This window comes from Amblyomma americanum, chromosome 5 (assembly GCF_052857255.1).
Source record: "Amblyomma americanum isolate KBUSLIRL-KWMA chromosome 5, ASM5285725v1, whole genome shotgun sequence".
Lineage (NCBI taxonomy): Eukaryota > Metazoa > Arthropoda > Arachnida > Ixodida > Ixodidae > Amblyomma > Amblyomma americanum.
The window spans coordinates 123,960,694-123,981,630 of record NC_135501.1 but is presented as its reverse complement, the minus strand read 5'-3'; the positions used below and the strand labels follow the sequence as shown (position 1 = coordinate 123,981,630).

At 46.9% G+C, this 20,937-nt stretch overlaps 2 pseudogenes; both read right to left on the bottom strand.

The window, feature by feature from the left end:
• Positions 1-5,340: 5,340 nt before the first annotated feature.
• Positions 5,341-5,591, bottom strand: LOC144135604 (U2 spliceosomal RNA; annotated as a pseudogene).
• An 11,569-nt stretch (positions 5,592-17,160) lies between these two features.
• LOC144134163 (uncharacterized) lies at positions 17,161-20,121 on the bottom strand (annotated as a pseudogene).
• Positions 20,122-20,937: the final 816 nt, after the last annotated feature.

Sequence of the window (20,937 nt, the reverse complement as noted above, 5' to 3'; positions counted from 1 at the left end):
GAAACCCGTGCCCTGTGACCACTCCCCGCATTGAACTGCACATGTGTGGGAATCCAGTGCCCATTGTGTCTCAGGTGAAGATTCTCGGGCTTCTCATTAACAACACACTCGATGCTACCCCTACCCTTTAGCTCTTGCAAAGACAGACCAAACAGGTGGCTGCACTAATCAAACGTGTGGCAGCACGCAATCATGGGCAGTCTGATCGCGAGAAACTCAATATGACAAATGCGTTAAACATCAGCCGCATTACATACCACCTCTCATACCATATACTCACACAGCGCCAAACACAACAGGGAGACATCCTAATACGCACGGCTGTCACATCCGCCCTACGTCTTCCACGGACGGTTAGCACGAAACGTTTCCTGGCCACTGGTACCCACAATACCGTGATCGAGTTATTAGAGGCTCCGCGCACCAGCCAATTAGTCCGCCTGAGTCGCACGGAAATAGGACAATGCCTACTGCGACAGCTCCGTGTCAATCCACCCATTCCAACCCCAAGTCCTACACTTTACATGATTTCTGTGTGCAAGCAGGATCACATATATCAGAAGCCCCTACCACGCAATATGAGCGCAAGCTTCTATCAGGGTAGGCGGCAGGGTCGAGCGAGCCATTACAACAAAACACACAACAACCGCTCTGATATCCTTTATGTCGACGTGGCAGAAAATTCTAAAGCAGGATTCTTCACAGCAGTCGAAGCCTATGAAGACGGCACTGTGGGGCCGCCGCCACTATCCGAATTAATTCTCCTGCAGGTTCGGAAGGAGCCTCCATCGCATTTGCGCTGGCCCCAATACACCATTGACCAAAACATAACCGATATTTGCACAGATTCCCAGGCCGCATACCGCCACTACCTAAAGGGCGTGCTGACGCCGGCCACACGCTGTATTCTTGCCACAGCCACCTTTCTCGACCGAACGGTTACTCTGTCGTGGATCGCTGGGCTTGCCTCGATCCCCGGTAAAGAGCGCGTTCATGCGCTGGCCCGAGAACTCTCCTCCTGGACCCCTGGCGATCAGGTACACAACCCTACGCAAGAGGCCCCATTGGTCATTTATACATATCATCAAATCACCGCATTCTACAAACTCAGCCGCATGACATTATCACCACCCCACAGTTTTTTGTCGCCCTTATCCAGCGCCACATGGCGACAATTACAGGCGGGCTGCTTTATTTCACCTCAGCGTCCCTCATGTTTTCACAACACTTTTCCTCCTCATTGTAACACCTGTGGCATGCCCAGATCCACTTTTCCAATACCTTTGGGAATTTCCATCCCCACAGGCAGTATTCCCATCCTCAATCCCACTCATTCTTCTGGGAGGCTGCTTTACGGACCACTCAGCACGCCGGCCAGAAATGGCTGGTGGATCGGGCCTTATGTGAGGCACAAGCCCGTGGACTGCTGGACCAGTAGGAAACCACCCTTGAAGATTTTTTCTTTCCTTTTTTTCTAATACACGTTGTTTCCATCCATCCATCTCTGATGATGTGTTTGAGGCTGCGGTCGCTGTCACCGAATGTTCGCTTCTAGAGAGGGGAGGCCAAGATTGATACCTCCGCTGTGAGGCGGCTGATGCACGCGTGGCACAAATCTGTACTGATTATTCTAGAGCCGGGATCTGCAAAAGCTAGCGCGATGTATGCCTCCTCAGCGTGCACGCAATTGAGAGCCCGAAAGAAGAACCCGAAAACCTGTGTTTTCTGGTGAACGTGATTTTATTACGAGAATCCCCAAAGGCTGAATATATTTGTAATATTTGGCAATTCCTCAGCAGTGAATGCCTACTCCCTTTTACAAACCCATTGCACTTTTCAGGATTCTTGTGAAAAGCCTCAGAATAGATGAAATGAATATGTTTATGAAAGGCTGTTCTGGTGATCGATCAGTGCTATTGTAGAGAACAAACTACTGCGTCAGGACGTCAGGTTAATTGCGCATTCATGGTGATGCACCACACTATAGCCCTGGGTGCTGCTGAATGAAGAGACACGATCGACTGTGTTCGGTGTTTCAGCGATAACTCTTTTTGTCTAATGCTTCTACGCCAATTACCTTTTTTTCTCAGAATTTAAATCTGCCTTTTCAGGCACAGCACCAGAAAAAAACAACCTTCTACCCTGTGAAAATAAAAAAAAAATTGGCTGTAATTCAGCTCTGGTTAAACCTCGAGCGAAGCAATAGCTACAGGTCGCCGAGTGGAACTCGATGAACCAAATTGTAATATCAGTCTTTCGTCGCTCCGTTTCGCTGGGCGTTCCTTTTTCATAGTTGTTCCTGCACGTGTATTCACTCTCTCCCCCATCTCTCCCTCTCCACACCCAACTCGGTTTCGCCGGCGCGCCGAGCCGCCGCATTTGCTCCGCACCACGTGACCAACCACCGTGGCAGTGTCGCCGCGGTGGCCACGGCGCCGCCACGCTGAGGGCTCAAAATACTAGCGTAATGTAGCTATCGCTACAAAATGGTGGAGATTTCAACGCCTACTGCTCGCCTAACCTCGCCCCACTGTGAGGTTATCAAAAGCGGTAAGAAGTGTTTAAAGCTGGTAAACCGAGTAGCTCTGCGAAAGATTTGATTTAATCTCATTTGTTTGGTACGTCGCTTGCACATCTAGCAACCTATTAGACTCAGCGTGAACTCTGACTGCGTTCAAGCTGATCTGATGTCTTCGCTCCACAAGACGACGACTTGCAATGCGCAGCACAAGAAAGTGTTGCAATTTAACACAAGGCGAAATCAGTTTGAAATGGTTAATCTAGTTTGTTTGCTTGGTCGCCGGCACGTCTATCAACCGTATTCGACTGAGCGTTAGCGCTGACTGCATGGTGCCCTCGTTCAGTGGCCTGCGCAGGTCATCTCTGAGTGCCGAAGAGGATTGGAAAGCCAGTCTCAAGAATATTTAATTTATTTCTGCATGGGCTGTTGCTATGGTAATTTCTCAAAGGTCATGTTCAAGTTCAAGTTTCACACACTCGGTGAGCTGGTTAGATCTCGCCAAGTAGCCTTTTCGCACTAACATGAGATGGTTAAGACCAGAGATGTAGCACTGAAGTTGCCAGCATCTCTTTAGGATCTGTGGCTGACTGAACGAACGAGCCGAAAAGCTGCCGTTATATTTTACGCTAAAAGTTCAAACGACGGCGTTCAAGCCCTACGTCGTGGTTTGCGCGTGTACTCAGCAGCTTATGCTTCGCGAGTTCGCACCTCCATATAGTGTCGACTTTTTCTGATCTTCATTTAAACGCTTTAATGGTTGGCTCTTCCGCAGCACTTTGCATGAGCGGAAATTCGGATCGTCTTGTCGCTGTGCCTTTCACGGTGACACTAGTGACAGCACTCCTTGCCCTGGTTCCGACGACCTGTCATATATGCCACTGTGCGTAGCGACAGAAGGATCTCACTCAAGCGCCTGACTGCTCAAAAAGAAACATCCAGCTTCTTTGTACAACGTGAAATAGGAACACACCTTACTAACTATAAGCGCTGCAAAGGTATTAAATAGAAACATTAGATAATTTCAACAGATGATTCTTAAACCTATTTATACGTTAGTTGGCCACTCCTCTAGTGTTTTCACCCAAAATGTGTGTAAAGATTCACTCTGCGGAAGCCATATTGCCAACTATGCACTTAGTGTGAAGTTCTCCTGGAATTATGCTATTTGAAATAATAGCAACGAGTAATGTGTGTGACGAATGTGTTGAGTGGAAACACTAGAGCACCTGCTCCTTCACTGTGCCGCGCACGCCTATGCTCGTCGCGATATGCTTGCCGCTAATAGGGCGGTGGGCTTGCTATCAGACTCCCTAAGAAAGCTATTGTGGCCGCAAGGCAGTGCGCGCACCCGTGAGCAAACCTTGGTGAGCCTCTGTGCGTTCCTCGAACAGACGGGCTTGACATCCAGTCTGTTGTCCGCCAGGTAGTTCACGCAGTTACCGAACGCTTTCAGAGTTATACATTGGACGATAAACACCTGGACGCCCCACTACAGTTGTAGTCAATATTTTGCTGCTCGCATGTGTTTTGAAGCGAAAAGCTTCACTACGCTAGTCAACAGCGCGCTTCGCGCGAGCGAGCCGGCGTATGCCGGAGCGCGAAGGACGTCCCGCACGGCGCAGGTGGCCGCCGCCGGCGCCGTCGCCTTTTCTCTCTCTCAATCCCTACTCACACCGAGCCACTGGTGTTCCGCCACTGCGCAGCGCCGCGCCTTCCCTCTGAATGCACCTCTCAGTTTTCAGTTTTCTCTTCTTTCGCTCCCTCCTTTATCCCTTCCTTTGCGGCATGGTTCGGGTGTCCACGGAGATATGTGAGACGGTTACTGTGCCATTTCCTTACCTCAAAAACCAAACAAGTGAGCCGACGGCGTTCATAGAATATATTTTCGTTGAATAATTTGCAAAGGCTGTTCATTTTCACGAAAGTAAATTCGCACCATCGGCTCCATGGGTCTGTGGAGATCATCTCGCTTTCATGTATAAAGCGTTGTTGTCAAAAGCTTGGTTTGATTGCGTTCCGCACACTGCATAGGCAGCGTACCCTCCCTGCCACGCTGAGAGGTCGCATGCAGTTGTGGTTGATCGCGAGAGATTGATCACCAAATGAACGCTGCTGCCTAGGTATTGCTGCAGTGCCGCATGTCAGACACAACGCTGTCAGTGCTAATTCATTCATTCCACATCCCTCTCTCACCACGAATCTAAGCACGAATGAGGAGTCCACATATACAAGGAGCGAGATATGCGCCTTTCCTTTGCTCAAAGCCATCGCCGTCTAGAACATTGTCAACGCCAACACTAATGAACCAGTGAACGGCGATATCCTTCACTTTGTATATCTTGGAATGGGTGAGCTAATCCACATTAATTTTTATTCTTTCACCTTCACGGACTAATCACGCGCTCAACCTGGACGCATATCTTATTGAGTAAATAGTTTGTGTTAATACCTCTCCTATTCTCTATTCCTGTCCCCTCACCTCTTTTATTTCATTTCTTCATTCTGCCTGCTATCCTTTATGTCCGCTGCCCCAGCTCGGGTGCTTCAGTATCGATAGCAGATGCCGGGGCTTGCAAAATGTTTTCCCTCCTTTTTATTATTATTTTATTGAAAACTCCTTACTACTTCACTGTCTGCGGGTTCGAACCCGACCGCGGCGGGTGTGTTTCGATGGAGAGAGAGAAGTTGTTGCCAGGAAGAACGAAAAGGAAAGTGCACAGGCCTGCCCACTGGCTCAAGCCGAGCCAAAAGTGCTACCACGTGCCGATAGTAGGAGAGTTGAAAGATGGGATAGGATGACAGGATAATAAAGACGCGCTAAAGACAAGGCCGATACCGGAGGCAGTGCAATACCGGGCCAACCGGTGGCGGAAGTGAAGCATCCTTCAAACTCCCCGCCACATTTCCAAAAATAAGTCCAATTGGACCCGTAGCAGATATTCTACGGTGTCCGGACAATCGCATGTTACTGGATGGAGATGAAAAGGCGCTCATGCGCCGTGGTCTATCAGTGCACTTAAAAAAGTGCACTACACATTTGATCTTAGCCCGTAATAGGCTGAGAAGCGATTAAAAAAATCGCCACATAGAATTACTCCGCAGCCCTCCACTATCTTCTTTCTCTCCCTTCATTATTCCTTCCCTAACGGCGCTGTTCGGGTGTCCACCGATGTAGCAGACAGGTACTGCGCTATTTGCTTTCCTCTAAAATCAATTTTCATTCGCACTGAAATTTGACCCTCTGCCGCTTTCTCTTCCAAACTGTATGGTTGAAGATTGAAATATCTGGCTACATTAGTTATAATGGCCATTTTTGCGAGTCAATAAAAAATGCGAGATACCGAAACTTTTTGTGCATCACGCGCTCAAGTGGTTAGAGTTTAACTACAATCACTCAAAATCCCAGTGCACCTTTGAGTGTTTCTTGAAGTGGCATAGACAACAGTAGGAATAGGTTGATGGTTCCATTCGCAGTGCGTCCTGGTGCTTCGTGTTTGTGTCACCGCTACACACAGGTCTGTGTGTGCAGGCACGAATGTACATATATAATTGTGAGCGGCGCATTTCAATGCACTTCCTATATTGGTAGGTGCTAACGATTGGACATGGCGCTGCTACTCCACATTTGGCGAACTGAAATCCTTCGAAACCTTCTCATCGGGCTCCCTCATATTGTCCCAAACATAAGTTCTGCCGAAAAGGGGATCTCCGTTAATATTTATTCACCGCGAAGCGGGTAGTTAATGTCATTGCTGGCGTTCTGTACACTCATTAGGGGCAAATGTTTTCTGTATACATCCATGTCCTAAGCTGTAATAGAATGAGGCGTACCACCGGTAGGAGGGGCCACTACGGCTGACAACCTGTGGGAGTCAGTTCACTCTTCCTGTTTGTTAAATGGTAGTTACGATGACAACCCTTTCTCTCAACGTTCCATAATTTTCGAAAGAACATTTTCTGCATATATTGATGCAAAAGATTTCTACATGTTTACACGTATTTAACCTTACCAGAAAATTCTTCTCGTGTGTACTTCGCAGTCAACGCTCGTCTGTTTTTTAGAGCACAACCAGTGAAATTGTATTTTTTCTAAGAGAGTAATTGCTCAGTGGCAGCGACCCAATCGCAGCTAGACGGCTACAAAAAAACTTGCACAGAAACATCGTAATAATAATTAATAATTGGTTTTGAGAGAACGTAAATCTTGCGGTATCGGTTTCATATATCGTTGGACACCGGAATTGCGCCGTAAGAGAAGGGATAAAGGAGGGAGTTAAGAGAGGGAAGAGAGGTGCTGTAGTGCAGCTGCCCTACATCATGCTAGCCATAACGGTTAGCTGAGCTGGTAGAGTGACTGCGCCACTGAGCAGGTGGCTCAGCGTTCGAAGGCCAGACGAGAAAGAATTGTTCTTTAGAAACATCGTATCTAAAGAAAAAGTCTTTTTCCTCAGGGCTTCGAACGCTGAGTCACCGGATCACCGGCGCAGTCAGTCTACCAGCTGAGCTAAACAGTACGGCTGGCATGATGTAGGGCCAGAGCGAAATGATTAATCACTCAAATGTGATGACAGTGATAGCAAATTTTTTTGAAGGGAATCCTCAAAGACGGAGCAGATTTGTAATATTGGGCAGTTACTCAGAAATGAACATCTACTTCACTTTACAAATCAATTCTACTTTGGAAGATTGTTCTGAAAACCTGAGAATACATCGAATGGATAGGTTTATGAAATGATTGTCTGGTAATTTATTAGCGCTATTGCAGAGAACAAGCTATTGCATCACGTCCTTAGGTTTGTGGCGCATTGATGCTCGTGCACATTCCTTAGCATCGGGTGCCGCTGACTGAACAGACATGACTGTGTTCAGTTTTTCAGCGATAAATGTTTTGAAAGCGAAAGATTTATTGGCCACAAACTTGCGATTTCGCCGTGGCGGTACTCTGTTGAGACACGTGAAGTCACAACGCCCACCTCTCCGCGGAAAGTTAGTGATTCGCGCGCTCGCCGCGCCATCTGGAATGAAGTCACAGCGCGCCGCATGTCGCCGCCGCCGTTTGGTAGGGCGTGACACCGCGTTCGTCGTCGTTGCGCTCTACTCCGCTGGCTTCGACAGCTGCGTCGCATGCGGGATAAGATGTCACAGGATTGAAAAGAAGAGCTGGCCAGCGCCGCCACCACAGTTGAGGCGACAGTATGGGCGGCGAAAATTCTGATAAGCTGGAGGAGGCCTGAAATCCACGGCGGAATAAGATGAAGAGGTTTCAAATGAATCGGCCAGGAAACAGTCAAACAGCGCGCCGAACGACTGGTCAAACGCCGCTGTGAATATGCCGCCGCGGGACAGGCACGTTTAATGTCCGGTGTCTCGACCGCTAGCAGCAGCGACCGCAGCCGGAGGAGAGACCCGAGTTCTACTTCACTGAAGATGCCCGTGATGATCGATGGAATGCGACCGAGAGGCTTCAGCGACGGGCTCAAGGAACTGAAGAACAACAAGCCGTTAGCATAAAGAATAGGAGTAAGAGTGACGCGAACCCTCCAATCTTTGGATAGCCTCGATGCTGAAATCAAACATGGACCTACAGTTAATACTGGACGTTTATGCCTGTGCTTCATACGTTGTGGAATATGTGAACTGGGCCAACAAGGGAGTTTCACACTTGCTTACGTTAGATATATCCTGGCATAGCCGAGCTAAGCCACTGCATTTTTTGTCTAGTGCTTCTACGCCGCAAACATTTATCTCAGTATCTATATCTGCCTTTCCAGGACAGAAGTAGAGAAGACATAACCTTGTGCCGAATGAAAAAAAAAATTGACAGTGTTTTTGTTCGGCTTAAAGCTGGAGAGGTGCGATAGCTACAGCTGGCCGAGTTGAACACACTGAGTCGAATTGAAAAGTCAGTCTTTCACCGCTCTGTTTCACTGGGCATTCCTTCTTCATCTTCGTTCCTGGAAGCGGATTCACTCTCTCCCCCTGCCCACTCCCCTCACTTGGTCGTGCCGGCACGCCGCAGAGCCAGCAGCTGCTCCGCACCACGTGGCCAACCACGCACCACATGACCAACCAGGTTACCGAGTAGTGTGGTGGCTCCACCACGGTGGCCACGGCGCCGTCACGCTGAATGCTCGAAAAGCTACCGTAGTGTACCTTTCGCTACAAAATGGTGGAAATTTCAACGCCTGCTGCTCGCTAAACCTCGTCTCACTGGGTGGTTAGCAAAAACGGTAGGAAGATTTGAAAGTTGGTAAACCGAGTAGACATACGAAAGCGTGCATTTAATCTCGTTTGTTTGCTGGGCCCTCGGTACATGTAGCAACCGTATTAGACTCAGCCTGAGCCCAGATTGCGTTTAAGCTTATCAGATCTCTTTGCTCCAACGACGGAAGTTGCTGAAGACGACGATGTGCAGTACGCAGCGCAAGAGGGTTCGAAAGCCAGTCTCGGCAATATTCATTTTATTTCTGCATGGCCGGCGGCTACTATGGTAAGCTCCCAAAGGTTATCGTCAAGGTCCAGCTTCACACACACACTGTTTGGGCGCCGGTAACACATCTTCAAGTAGCGCTTTCGCACTAAAAGAAGCTGGTCAAACTCACAATTACAAATCTGAAGTCCTCAACATCTCTTTAGGATCTGTCGCTTATTTAGCGAACAAGCCGAAAATACTGCCGTTAAATTTTATGCCATAAGCTGAAACGACGGAGTCCCACCCTCATGGTTCGCGTGTGTTCAAATGCTTAGGTTTCGCGAGCCCGAACTCCAGACCGTGTCGGCGTTTTCTATTCTTCAAGTAAAAGTTGCAAAGGTTGGCTCTTCCGCTGCACTTCGCGGAAGCGGAACTCCGCGTCGCCTTGTCGCTTTGCCTTTCACGGTTACACTAGTGGTGGCACTCTTTGCCTTGGTTTCGAGGACCTGTACTCTTTGCCACTTTGCGAAGCGACAGAAGAAGCTCACTCAAGTGTATTGCTCCACGCGCATTAATTTCAGTTGATTTGAGATGTTGAATGATACAGTTGGGAGTAGCCTTGCTTATTCTGCTGCACACAATTACTCCACACAGCCCACATCACAGTCCACACCAGCAGTCACCATCTATGCACATATTCAGTCACAGTAGAACATAGTTGATTGCAGAGTAACAATTCGTACACATATTCACTCACAGTATAACTTAGTCCACTTCAGAGAACACCATCTACGCACACATTCAATCAAAGTAGACTATCATCCGTTCCAACTGCCACCATTTAGAGACAAGATCAGTGTACTGCAGAAAGGTTAAAAGAAGGTGTGCAGCCTCCCTTCTGCATGTCTAGTTTCCACTAGGGTAGACAATGTCCTGAACTGTACTGTGAAGGGTTCCTGTCTTCTTGAAGGAAATTAACATCACATACCTTTCCGCGTTGTAATCTCGACAGTATACAATATAATGATCGATATCACCGCACACACCGCACAAAGAAAATATTAGAGACGATGCCATGCTGATCCTTTCATCCAGGCAGGAATGCGAACAGAGGCCGTGCAAATTCAATGTAGTAGAGTCGCCTGGAATCTTCTGAGTCCTTTGGTCACACATGGTTTAAGGGGTGCACTCCACAGGAAAGTGAAATGATCGGGAACAGTTTTCCTGTAGAGAATTTTTCCATCTTGAGGCACTCTTTTTGATGGATTCCTTGACGAAGCTTCATGGGCGAGTCTGTCTGCCACCTCATTGCCGCTGACTGCTACGTGAGAGGGCACCCATTGGAAATATAGAGTAAAGCCTCTCCAGTGCAATTCTCCACCAAGCGCAGACAGCTTATATACAAGGCATTAGTAGGGAATCCGTGCTCTAACCTCTGGAGGGGGGATCATGAGTCAGGATGACAACAGGTTCAGCCAGATAAGTCCCTGACTTCTGTAAAGCCTTCCTCAATGGCAACACATTCGACGGTGTGGAGGATACGACAGCAGTAAAGCGTACAGACCACTTAGAGTCCGTAGAAGGAATGTAAAAAGCCGCTACGCAAGCTTGCGTGACCTTGTCCAAAGAACCATCCGTGAAATTGTGAAGATGGCGAGCATAATCTGTTTCCAAATGTTCAAGTACGAGGGAACACGTTGCTGCCAAAGGAGAGCTGCGATTTGCGCTCACGTGGGAAATTGCGACTGCTCGAAGAGAAACATTCAGCAACCCCCTTCTACCTACATGCGATTCAAAGCTACTTAGCAGAAATATTACACGATATCAACACATGACTCTTAAAGCGGTTTATACGTCTATGGACCACTGCTCTAATGTTTTCACCCCAAATGTTTGTTCAGAATTGTCCTGCGGTAGTCCTATTGCCAGATTATGCTCTCAGTTAGTGTGAAGTGCTCCGGCATTATGCTATTTTGATGAAGAATTTGCTATGCTTTGCGGAATATTTACTTTGCCGGTATTTCTATTCATCAATTCCCCGGAGTTTTCCAAGTTTTATTCGGAGTTCTTCCATGGAAGCCATGCAACGTGATCATCTTCTCTAGCCTGCCAGCGCAGGCTAGATTTAGTCCATGTTTATGCAAGGCATGTTATTACTCGCTTTGTTTTTGCGAGACGATTACCATCACGTTTCGAGTAATTCTGCAAAAAAATTTAGTTCATTCTTTGCGCATTCCGACTGTGCTCACAAACTTTTACAAGTTATATACGAAAACAGTGCCCATTGAAAACTTACATTCAGAAAAACGCCATTTTTGTGTCATCAGTGAAAGGCCGACAGTGTGATGTTACTAAAATAATAGAAAGTTGCTTCTTTCATTTTAAGGACGCAATTATCTTCTGGGAAGTCTTGCAACGGCCTTTGCAAGAATGAATTCATTTGACTTCCCTTAGACGTCGATTCATCACCGCAGTGCAATATGTGGCTGCACCTGTTGGTATGTTGTTTTTTTTACACAGCTCATGGAAGTTTAAAACGATGGACCGGCACTGTGAACCAGCTCTTTCAACAAATGTCAGTGTCATTTCTGCAAAGTTATTGTTCCCCTGAGAAAAGTGTAAAAACAGAAATACATGAAATCGTAGTGGCACTTCCTCTTTCTGATGTGCTCAGCCTTAGCTCCGGTCTAGTGCTCTGCATTGTCTTTCAGAGACGTCTTCAGTGGTAAGACATGGTGTTGGGCTAGTCGGTTCATAGCGAATGCCATAAAACTGAGCTACGAGGAAGTGACAAAAAGAGGCACGCTGTGGATGCGCCTTTGTGCCTCTTCTTGTCCCTTCGTATTCGCGCCGTTTTTAAAGCGATAGCATTACTACTCCCCTCCGTAGGTTCTTGGCTGTGTCTACCATGCGCTCCGTGTGCGCCGTTTGCGCGCGTTTGACCTTGAACCGACCTTGAACGGTGTGAATGCTATGAGGTTACTGAGCCGCCGTCGGCGCCTAAACCGAGCGCTAGCCTGTACTTCTATAGGCCGTCGGTGTTCATTGTGTTCATCGGCGTTAGGTTTTATGACGTTTTAGACTGCGATGGTTTTGAAGAAAAAAAAACGTCGCATAACTGGCTTCATGGGTCCGCGGAGGCATCAGTCAATCTTTAAAAGGGCCATGACATGGTCGTTCTTAATAATTATGATAATAATAATAATAATTGGTTTTGGCGGAAAGGAAAATTCGCAGTATCTGTGTCCTATAACGTTGGACACCCAAACCGCGCCGTAAGTGAAGGGATAAAGGAGAGAGTGCAAGAAGACATTAAGAGAGAGGTGCCGTAGTAGAGGGCTCCGGAATAATTTCGACACCTGGAGATCTTTAACGTGCAGTTACATAACGCACAATACGGGCGCCTTAGCGTCTTGTCTCCAGAAAAACGCAGCCGCCGTGGACGGGTTCCAACCCGGTAACTCCGGATCAGTAGCCGAGTGCTCTAACCAGTGAGCCACCGAGGCGGGTTGGTCGTTCTCAAGTTGCAGTTTTCTGCTTCATTAACTAATGCAAGAGCTTATCATTCAATTTCCGAAATTTGGCTTCTCTGGACGCGCAGTATTTTCTAAAAAGTACGATCGCAATTGAGACCGGGAGACTCCACCCACCGGCAGTGACCGCCATATTGAATGCTCTCGGGTCGTCATTAGAACACGCGCAGAGCAACGTCGTCTGCTCTCGTCGCTGCAATATGCACAGCGAGGTCTCATTCTCCCCTGTACTTTCGCAGGCGATCGAAGTAGCAGTCGTCCCCCATATATCAATGACTGGTACCGCAGAAGCGATAACAAGAGTAACACTGTTTCTCTTCGGTATAGGTAGGGTCCGGTCACACTATAGACCGATGCGACGGCGATCGACGGTCGGTGGGCTGATCGGTATACAAATGCTATCGCTGACGCACTGGTCTGCCACGCTAGACCAACGACGACGCCAGCACGATCAACGATCGCGTATCGTAATATTATTAAAGAGCCAGCTTAGTGGGAGCCAGAAGAGAGTGGTTGGGAACTAGTTGGTATGACATTCTATAAACTTAGAAATTTTAAAATTTATTGGACCTCATGCTAGCCACGGCGACATACGCAATGTGCGTGCACCAGCTAAGATGTGCTTTCATTCGTTGCCAGCGCATAGAGCACCTATCGGCGATGCAATTGAGCGGCACGGGAGAAAACGCCGCACGGCGGTTCCGCTCGTCGCCGTCACTTGGGCTTGTGCGGCCGAGAGAGAGCTTCACGCCCGGTGATTAGACAGCCCAAAAATGGTGCTTGTGTACCTTATCCTTATAGAAAAAAATGAAACGAGTGGCTCCATTTTATATCTTCACACTTTCTTACTAATCAGCGGGTAACAATTGCCAGATGTTTGAATTTCGACCGAAGGTGGACCGCCAGCTCCTTTCATGACGAGGCCTAGGGAGTACGCAGGATTCGTGTGCGCGATTTCGGCGATTGCGGACAGCGAATTCGCAGGTTTTAGCGCCTGCAAATAGCTGTCTAGAGTAGTTTTGGCTACAGTGCCCTGGAAGCTACGACTGCTTACATAGAACGACGCGAGTACTATAAGGGAGAAGTGCCGATATATGTGACCCGATCTGCATAGTACGTGCAGAAGGCTGCTGGCTGCAGCCTTCGGCGTCGACTGTGAACAACAAATCTTGTGTTTTCATTAATTCAGGTAATATCTCAGCGTATTTTTGCTATACCGATCTATAATTAAATTTTGGTGACATAAGAGAAAGCAAACACAATTAGCGGAAATCGCCGGTATTCTCCGCGAAGCGTTTTTTATGCATGCGATATAATATCATCGGCGCTTATATTGCAGTGTTATCATGGTGGGCAAATGAGTGAAAGTGCAATTTGTGAGCAAGAGTATGTAATGTTTAAGAAAAGGATAACCCACCTGGCGTTTTGTGCCACACAAACGAGCAGTACTGTTTTCGCACAGCCATGTAAACAATCTCAGCGCGGGGCTGCAGTTGTAATCGTCCCACTCCGGGGTCACAAAGCGCACGCACAGTAAAATACTGTACTATTATTTAGAAGGATTCATTTAGACGGCAGCGACTATTCATCGGTGCGCACAGTGACAGTATTCGAATCATGTAGGGTTTTGCAACCGGCTTGATTCCTGCAAAAAAGGTTCTATGAGTCGAACTAAATCTATGTTCGACTTACAAACGAGTATATGCAGCGCTGAAGTCATCACACTCGCCACTTTTCTCTGCTCCTTCCGTGCCTCAAGGTTACTGTAGTGTACCCTTTGATAATCTGTGTTTAATTATCGAGCGACGAATAGCGTACAAGAACTTGGTGGCTAGCTACAAGACGCCGCGGCTTTCACGGCGCACATTGGCGAAGGCATGCATGGCACGTGCGGCTTTTTGCATACGGGAGCACTTGACTGTGCAGAAGAGACCACACTCATAACATAAGAAAAGCTCACTTCTAAGAGTAAATAATAAAGCTGGGGTCCATCGATTTCTGTTTGCTCAATAATCGGAAAGTGGGCGCCCCGAGCAAGTCTGCTTTCCCAAGGATCACTCAGCTCGCGTACTGAGTTGAAGGCTTCCTAAAAGAGAACAGAGAAAATGAGTTTTATTTCGCTAGGCTACAAGTAAAAAACCTTTAGAGCGACCGCTGTCTATGGTGTCCATGCAAGCACCTCAACAGCTCGCAGCAGACGACGCGCGCCGTGTATTTGCTCGCTACGTCAGCGATCAGAGGTTGCCAGAGCAGGAATCAGCTCGCAAAAGAAACGAAAAAAATTCATATTAAAAATATTTACCGCGCAGAATATAGTGAAAATTAGGGGAATTGTAATTTAATCTGTTGAGAATAAAAGGCGATAAGCAGAGTATGCGTGAAAATGGGCTGCCATGGCCCCTTTAAGGTATGTGGCGGTAGTGAGAAGGATGTGGGCTGCATGCATTATCACTGAAAATGTGGTGCCAGATACGCGGCACTGCAGCAGTAGGCCGAAGCGTTCATTGGATGACCAACCTCTCGCAATGAACCATTAACCGCCACCTGCCAGGATGAAAGGGTGGGTGCGCTGCCAATCCACTGTGCGGAACACACTCAACGTTACAGTTCGTTGTCGGGAGAATATGACTCCGTGTGTCCTAATTGCTGCCAAGGAGTTTTTGCCACTCAGGTGCACATTCTCGGAGGATAAGAAGGTTACCCGCCCCCCAAAAAATTACTGCCAGCTATCTCCTTTTTGGGTAGGATCCAACTTCTCGCAAGACCAAACAAGAAGACACCACTCGCACTTGTCTCGTGGGCTCAAGACGCCGCCCCCACCTGAGGGCCTCACTAAGCTTACCTGTCCTAACTGCCAACCCTCACGTGACAAATAAGGTTGTTCTCTCTCTTTCTCTTTCGCAGTCGGGTTCGAGCCCGGTAAAGGTAATTATTAATTCTTTTTTCTTGAGAGGAAATGACACAATGTCTGATATATCGTTGGACACGTCAACCGTGCCGTAAGGGATGGGATAAAGCAGAGAGTTACAGAAGAAAGGAAAAAAGGGGTGCCGTAGTGGAGGGCTCCGGAATAGTTTCGACCACCTGGGAATCTTTACCCTGCACTGACATCGAAGAGCTCACGGGCGCCTTGTGCGCCTTAACGTTTGCCTCCATGAAAACGCAGCCGCCACGGTCGGGTTAGAATACGAGAACTCCGCATCAGTAGCTGATCGCTCTAACCACTGCATGACCCACCTCGTTGGGTCCCGGTAAAGACTACGTTTGCGTTTTTGAGATTACGGTGACGTTTTCGGCTCGTCGTGGTAAGCAGTAAACACCAGGTTTAAAAGTCAATGCGAACAACTTTTCTTAGACATCAAGCACACAGCCCTTATTAAAGGAAGGTTGTGAAGGCGCGGTTCAGGTGTCCAACGGTATATGAGACAGATAATGCGCCATTACTTCCCACTAAAACCAATTATTATTATACACTGCATTACCCGCCGCGGTGGCTCAGTGATTAGCCGCTCGGCTGCTGATCCGGAATTCCCGGTTTCGAACCCGACCTTTGAGGCTGCGTCTTTATGGAGGCAATACGCTGAGGCGCCCGTGTGCTGTGCGATGTCAGTGCACGTTAAAGATGCTCGGGTGATCAAAATTATTCCGGAGCCCTCAACTGCAGCACCTCTTTCTTCCTCTCTTCCTTCACTCTCTTCTTTGTCTCTTCCCTTAGGGCGCGGTTCAGGTGTCCAACAATATATGAGACAGATACTGCGCCATTTCGTTTCCCCCAAAACCATTATTATGATTATTATTATTAATACACTGCATTACCATCTGCGGTGGCTCAGTGGTTTGATGCTCGGCTATTGATCTGGAGCTCCCGGTTTCGAACCCGACCGTAGCGGCTGCCTTTTTATGGAGGCAAAACGCTAAGGCGCCCATGTGCTGTGCGATGTCAGTGCACATTAAAGATCCCCAGATGATCAAAATTATTCCAGTGCCCTCCACTGCGGCACCACTTTCTTCCTTTCTTCTTTCACTCTCTCCTTTATCTCTTCCCTTAGGGCACGTTTCAGGTGCCCAACGATGTATGAGACATATACTGCGCCATTTCTTTGTTAATAAACCAATTATTATTATTACCGAAGCAGCAAGCCAATAACGGGCGACCGATGGTATATCATTGGCGAAAATTGTCGCGAATATCGGCCCTTCGTTGGCATTTAGGCAAATCGCAACTCTTTCCAAGCATAGCCCAACATTCCCGCCAAGATTGGGTTGATGTTCAGCCAATCTGAATGCCAAGAATGGCCCGAACATCACTGCCAATATAGGGCCCAATATGGCCGAATAGTGGCTCCAATATGGCCGAATAGTGGTCCCAATATGGCCGAATAGTGGCCTTTCGGATACCGGCATATCTTGGCTACCTCTAGGCATTTCAAGTGCAGAATTATCGCATGCATTTAGAGGTCCCGTCCGTGGTTTTCAATACCGTGGGACTTCTAGCTGCATATGCAATTGGTTCGAACTCCCATTAAAATTTCATAACTGCATGCAGTATTTTCATTGCATAAGTATTTTGATTTGCAAACAATAATTCATGCACATTTTTTACCTAATTTCTAGCAGCTACCAAATGAAACAAGCAAACAGAAATTTCAGAAAATTGTTTTTTTTTATTTTTCATGTGCCCGTGGGGCAATAATTTATGTGGCAAGGGTGCTGCGTGGGGTGACTGGGCGTGAGGAGGAGGCTGTGGGGGTGCACGGGAAATGGCAGAGCTTGGGTGGACCCCTGAGGGGGACATGATGGCCATGCCTGGAGGGGTTGCAGGGCAGGACAGGGCAGGACAGGCCTGGGCAGGGTGCTGACACAGCACAGGGGCTAACAGGTGGCGCTGAGCCCGAAGGAGTTCGTGGCTCCTCAGAAGGAGCGTGAGACTCAGGAGGCTCGAAAGCTTGGGCATAGCGCCTCTTTCGGCCGCCCCCTCGGTCGCACGCACCGGGCAGCCACCTGCCAATGAAACCTTGTGCTGCCAGGATGTCGACACCCTGCCTCTCGCAGATGGCATCTGTGCAAGGTGAGTGTGCATTAAGACCAAGAAATGCAACTTTTATAACGATACACTTCTTGCAAGCATATGGAAATCCAAGTTCATGATTTGACAAAGAAAAACCACACGTTACTGACACACAAGGTATCCCAACGAACAACACAAGGACTGTACAGTAGTGAAATGCAAAAAAAATGAGCTATCATGTAGACACTGCAGTCAACGTCAAAGCGGCCATTGCAAGGAAGTTCATGACAACGGATTACAATAAGGCAAATAGAAATGATTGGTTTGATTGAGGGCATCTGCTGCTTTTTTATGAAGTTTTATATGACTTAGACCCCCAAACTAATCACATAAACACAGCAACAGAATATTCTTCAGCTGTTATAAAAAATTACAGTAAGATACAGCAAGAAAATAGCTTGGAAAAACTTGTACATGTTTAAAAGCAGGAATCTTAATATTTCTAAATTAAAAGCTACAGAAATTCAAAATCAGGTATACCTGTTGCCACCCTGCACAGCTTTGTGCCAACGAATGGCCGTTTTCCTTTTCTCCCCCGCAGGCTTAATAGTCTCTGCACAGCCACCCCCATCACAGCACTCATCACATTCGCCGCCACCTCCTTCAGATTGTTCCCGCCTAGGCGGAGAAGCTGCTTCCTCTGAAAGGAAAAATTTGCAGTTGCCCAACTGTTATTTAACATAAAAAATCACATTCTATAACCACTTAACTTGTAGAACGCAATAGCAACGACCACGGTGTGACTTCGAAAGTAATCGTAGTATACCTGCTACAACACAGCAGCAATTATAGTGTTTTTTTTACACCTCATGTGAAAAACACTGCTTAAATTTTGACCACCGTAACAGCAGCAAGAAGTTCAATATTAAATTGTTTAGCACTCGTAAGGGAATACTCCACGGTGATTCATGTCTTATGCATCACTACAGAAAAAATATGCAACTAAAATTGGCATCTATAGTTCTTGAAACTGTCCTGGTTGGAGTGGAGTACTGCACTTCAATTAATGAAAGGCATAAAAAGCAATAGCCAGGCAAAAGGCTGATCAAAGCGTTCTCCTAATTGGAAAACAACGAATACTGTAAAAAAATTAGCTCCGAAACAGCACTCTCCGTCAATCGTCTCAAACCAAAAATTAAAATAATTTGTGTGCCACCTTAACTCAGCCAAGCTTTGTGAACAAAATATATACCAAAAATAGACTTAACATTACACTACACTAGCTTCATGAGGCTCAATACTTTTAAGGAATGTGCCACAAATAGTAGTAGAGCATAACATAGTCCTGTGAATAAATAAATCAAGACAGCCTTAAAATGTCTCTTGAAAGCATTGTTAGCAGCACAGATACAGTACTCTATAATTCAAACTTCAAGGTAACAGAGATTTTCGTCTGAATCATCAGAGTTACACCCACATATATCCAAGCAGGTAAACCTTGCCTTAGTACCCCACAGTATCAGTGAAGAACTTGCTCACGTGGCCAAGCATGTGCTATATGTCAATGACAGCAGATAATTACTAATCAAAATGTTATTTACTCTTGTTAATTCTCGCCCTGTTTCCTTCGCACCTTTTCCATCAGCTGAAATTTTGCTATATACCCCGAGATACAGCTGTGCTGTCCGTGTTAATTTCTTTCCTTTGTATCATCTTGTGCGCTTTGTTGCAGAGGTCATGAACCCTAGTTGATACTTTTAAACGAATATGCCATGTGAACTACAAGCACTGAACTAGTAGGAAGCTAATGACAAGAGGCCTGACCTACCACTAGCTGCCGTGAAAGCGGCAATGGGGATTAATTGCATAGTGCCTGCAGTCAGCTGATCGCCAAGGATCTTGATAAGGAGCACATGACTGCGCTTGGGAGCTTAGAAAGTGCATTAAATAGGGTCTATTTTGAAGAAACGTTGAATCCGATTTTAGAAGGAACAGAAACAATGCATTCATTTCGAATGTAAAAGAAGCAAAAACAATTAAGGCACTTATTTTGAATCAAAAAGAAACAAATGTTAATTCTGTAAGGGAGTTTGGATTTTTCACTGTAATACAGGAATTAGACTTACTATAAAGTAATCAATGCAACTCTCATGTTCGGTATAAGTGGGCGCGACTGTTTCCGGAATTTTCAGTTGTAATAAAACAGACTATTAACAATGTCACAGTAACCCTACTATGTGCGGACTTTTCAAAATTCATCCATTCCCACTATATTAGCTGAAAATTTATACAAGAACCGCATGATTATGGCTTAGGCATGGCAAGCATCTACTTCTGGGGCTCAGATTTTTCAATAAATATCTCAACTACATTAAGCACCCAACAGACTACTGCAATAAAACATTGAATTAAAAATTAAATTACCAGGGCAGCTGCTACTCTGTCATCTCTGACAGCAGCTTCTGCCGCCTCAGTCTTCAATAGTGAAGGCTGGCAGCTGAGGGCACTGTGGCGGGAGGGAGCTCACGGGAGGAGATGGTGACCGTGTCCTCGGCTCTTGCCGAGCTTGCTCCAGCCGGCTCAGCCTCTGCAGGATTTCCCGGTGCTGCTGCCGTATTTCTAGCAGCAGCCGCAGCACCTTGAGCATTGTCGCTGAAACGAACAAGGTTTCCAGTGAGGGCAGGCTTTCACAGCAGATGTATATATTTACACCTCAAGGACGCAATATGAGCAATATACTGCATTTACGCGCTTGCAAGTCGACCTATTGTTTTCAAATTTGAACATCCGAAATGCGGGTGTTGGCTTGCAATCGAAAATCAGAGCATGGCACCATAAATAAAGGGGAGAAAACTAGTATCAGGGATGATGCGGTAAATGAAATTTTATGTTTGCTCCACAGCTCTGCCCAGAATTTTCTGCATGGTTCTTGAGAAGGATTTTTCGTTTTCCTTTTTACTTTTAGCTGTATGCTCAGCACTCATGGGAGTGTTGATAGTTGATGAAAGGGGCACTGTTCCAATTGCAGTGGAACTGCCACTCAGAACAGCAACGCTTGAAGGGAGTGCCGGTGCCTGATGAAAAACTAAAAACAGCGCCATAACGACAGACGAGAAGATGAGCGAGCGCTGTTTTTGTTCTTATATGATGCACCAGCTCACTCTGTTGGTTCTTCTGCAGCTGACAAAAAAGCTGATACCACGCACACAGTTTCTCTGTGGCTGTTTGATGCATGTAATGTCTCCTGGGTACATATTTTACCAGTTTGTAATGCGCCGCTTCATCAATTGTGCTGAGGGCCAAGAAACGGCGCGTTCACACTTGGACATTCGGCAACAAGAACAAGCGGAATCCGCTGCCGCGGCAGAGATTCCGCCGAAATACCAAGCGGTAAGCCTGATCGGTCCAGGACCGAATTCTGCCATCGGAAAAAAATCCGCCGCCGAATCCCGTCAGCCAATAG